This window comes from Mandrillus leucophaeus, unplaced genomic scaffold (assembly GCF_000951045.1).
Source record: "Mandrillus leucophaeus isolate KB7577 unplaced genomic scaffold, Mleu.le_1.0 Scaffold122, whole genome shotgun sequence".
NCBI lineage: Eukaryota > Metazoa > Chordata > Mammalia > Primates > Cercopithecidae > Mandrillus > Mandrillus leucophaeus.
Window position 1 is genome coordinate 208687 of NW_012100543.1, and position 3787 is coordinate 212473.

A 3787-nucleotide genomic window follows, 5' to 3' on the forward strand; every position below is an offset into this window, starting at 1 on the left:
AGAGACTTCAGAAAATACTCTAGAAGCATTGAGGAGAGGAAGATATTCCAATGGTAAAAGTGAGAGGTTTTGTAAACTTTAATCAGGACACTGGCTATGGAGAAGAAGAGGAGGGAAAAGAAACTTTGTAGGAATCAAACAAATCAAATTCAAGTAGGCTGGATATGGGAAAGTGGGAGTGAAGGACTGGTATAAAGAAGAAAAAAGACAAAGATCAGGCAATCTTTATCAAAATATTCTCCTAGTGCAAGGTCCAAGGGAGACACTTAACAAATATTCCTTGAAGTTTGTGATTCCAGGGTTTGGAGCATAAGTGACTGGTGATGTTATTTCCTGGGATAAGAGGAAAATATCAGGCATTGTGAGGAAGACAACAGGGTCAGCCATTGGCATGTTGGATTTGTGGGTAGAGATGGCTAATTGGCATTGGATATACAAATCAAGTGAGAGATCTGGGAGAGAGATAAAATGGTCAGTGTTTAACATATAGATGAGACTCCCAAAATAAATGAGATCTTCCAAGAATAATGTATAGAAGACAACAGAACTAGACAGCGAACATCTCCCAAGGATTTGCTCTTGTCTTTGTTCTCTTCCATACATTCTTGCAAAAGAGCCTAGCACAGGCCTGGCAGAGAGCATATATTCAATAAACATGTGCTGAGTAATGGAATTAATAAGTTTAAGGAGAATGTAGTTTGCATTTCATCAGACAAGTACGCAGAGATGGGACCTTACTTATGTTGAGCATCAATTATCTACCAGGTACTCACTTTACTTGTGGTTTCTCCTTTAAGAGAATAAAATAATGTCACCCAAAGCTTTACAAAACTTTAAAGTCCAGGTTTATAGTGACCTCAGCTTTTGCAATGTCCGCAACTCTCATGCCTTCCTTTGGACTTTTCCCTGCCCTCAACGTTTTTGTGTTTAATCACCACATAAGAAGTCAGAGCAAAATGAAACTCCACTGAACTTGGGACACTCTTCACATTCTCTTCCATAAAGAGAACTCCCATATAACCAGAAACCTTGTGGTTTGTCTGGAACAGTTGCAATTGTTTCTTTAGTTTATTAATTCATCATTTTCTAAGAGCTGGCACTGTGTAACATGTGGAAAGAAGACAAGGCTCAGCCAGCGAGAAGCTCAAAATAGAGTTCGAATGTGCGTGTGCCCACATTTTGGGAACTCAAGATCAACTGATAGAAAACTAAGGTTTCCTTGGATAGAGCCTGCATAAAATTTCTGCACTTATGTATAGACCTGCATCACAATTGCGATGTAATCTGCAAGTAAACACTGTGTTCTGTGGATACACTCAGAAGAGTGGGCCTAATTCTGTCTTAGAAGCACAGGTAAGAGTGGAAGATCATGGAAGTCTTCATAGAAGAAAAGATATGAAAACAGAGCCTTGAAGGCTAAATAGGTTTGTTTCTTTGCTTCTTTGTTTTTCCAGGTAGAAGGGGCCACATAAGCAAAGATGAAGAAACATAAAAGAGCCTCAGTGTGGACTGTTTGAAAGGTGGGAGATGAAGCTGGGGCAGAACACCAGAAGGGTTTTAAATGATTGTGGCATGATTGGATTTGTGTTTTGGGAAGACTGTTCTGGCTGCTAGTGCAGACATTGGAATCAAACATGGAAATATGCCTGAACAGGGAGCTTTAGGCCCAGGTGCCTTCTCTTTATCCTCTTCTGCCTCCAAAGTCCTGAGAAGGGCTGGATCTTGAAGACTGACATGTGTAAATGCATTGAACCATTAGAAACTTTTCCCAGGAAATCTATTACAAAGTTCACCATGTTTATTACATTTTAAAATACTTTTTAATATAAGCCTGTCATTTGTAACAGCCTGTGAAATTAAACTTTTTTCTTTTTCTTTCTTCTTATGCTTTGTTTTCTTTTCTCTTGATGTTAGAATGAGAATGAACACTTGATGAAGAGTCTAGAAGTCTGAGTTTCAGTCCAAAACCTGCCAATAATGCTGGAAAACCTTAGAAGGTCAACAAACCCTCCTGAAGTTAAAATTCTTCACCCCTCAAAAAGACAGGGACATTCTGAGCCTCCTGCCCCATAAGATTGTTGTGAGTTTCAGACAGGAATCAGGTCAGTGAATGCAGCCTAAAAGCCACCATGAGCCAGAGCAAAGGAAGGAAGTTTCCAATTTTCTATAGATATTTCATATCAGACATCATGTAGTTTCAGCATACTTAGTTTTCTTTGATATTATCCATAGCCTTGGCCCTCAAATATTTCACAGTCTTAATTTAATAATAACCTGGCGCTGCTGCCTATGTGCCCTACCATATCCACAGCCAACTATGAAGACAATAACTTTCTCACCTGAGAACTAAAGACTTACATGGCTATAGCTCCATATTATAATCTACTTAAATTATAAATTGTATAGTATCAGACCATCATCTGAACCACTTTAGATCTAAGAGATTTGCCATGTCCTCATACACTGTCTATTATAATCTGATTATTCTTTCAGTCCACAAATATTTATTAAGCAAAGGTTCCAGCTACAGAGACACTTGGAAGTAGCTAGAAACTAGGAAATCAAGAAGGAGTACGTCTTATACAATGTGAATTCTAGGAGGATTTTGTGGGAAAAAAATTTTAAGCAAAATATATTTTCAGAGTTTCACACTTAATTATTAAAAATTACAATGATTTTCAAAATGTATCTTTGGCAGTGGAGATTATGTTTTGTCTGGTAAACCGTCAGCTTTTTCCTTTAACCAACAGTTCATCTAAAACATTTTGCCAAATCCAGAAGATACGAGAATTTACAGTGAAGTTTGGAGGGTAGGGAACCCAAAATCAACTGATAGAAAACTAAAGTTTCCTTGGATAGAGCCTGCATAAAATCTCTGCACTTATGTATAGACCTGCTCAGAGCAATATCTGTGGAACTGACTTCAAAAGCTCCAAGTGCCAGAAATAACAACTGCCCTAGATCAAGTCCAGGAACAGATATTGGGACTAGAAAGAGGGATTTTCTAAAGATCTGAGTTTCATTTTTATCTATAATATTGCTGACAAATGGAAATGCTACTATGTGAAACTCTGGCACTTTTTTGGCTATAAAAAGCCATGTATACAGTATGAGCTATCATGCTTTATCAAGTCTAAAGAACAGAGAAAGCCATGTGGGTACCTTATAATGGTTAATACCCTCCTAATAAAGTACATTTGTGCATTGATAAGGACTATTTATAATTTCTAATTAATTATTAAGATTATTTGAATTTCATTTCTCTGTTAAACTAATATCACTGTTCCTGAATAGCATGCTTGTGTTTGGGTTCTTATCTTGAGAAAAGTTTGAATTGTCTTAATATTTTGCTAGTCACATAAAGAATTCAAGCACCACATTTTCAAATTAAACTTGCTTTTGCTTAAAGTCTTTCCTCTAAAACATACACATTCAGCTAAGTAATCTATATTTAGGTATTTAATCTAAATCTATATTTTATTTCAAGCAAATACAGAAAGCATCTTTTAGGAAAGTTATACACCATTCCACAACATAAAATTAATTTTTTTCTTTGACAAATCCGATTTTACATATAATAGTTCACTCAAAAAATCAACAAGAAAAATAAAAGATGGGAGAGAAAAGCAACCTGCTGATGTTATAAGTAAATTTGTAAGGCAGCTAATCCATACCTCTTCAAGAATAATCCTTACCACTTTATGGACCTGGTTTTAGCAATGCTAGTGAGTTAAGTGTAGTTTACCTATTACAGTGTAATGGTCATTTTTATTTTCAATAGCTTTAA

At 36.3% G+C, this 3787-nt stretch overlaps 1 long non-coding RNA gene across 1 annotated transcript; it reads left to right on the top strand.

Annotated features, from left to right (window-relative positions):
* The first annotated feature begins 1333 nt into the window (after positions 1-1333).
* Positions 1334-3208, top strand: LOC105533054. The gene is made up of 2 exons (XR_001005070.1): positions 1334-1520; positions 1915-3208. It is a non-coding gene; the product is annotated as an uncharacterized LOC105533054 (long non-coding RNA).
* Positions 3209-3787: the final 579 nt, after the last annotated feature.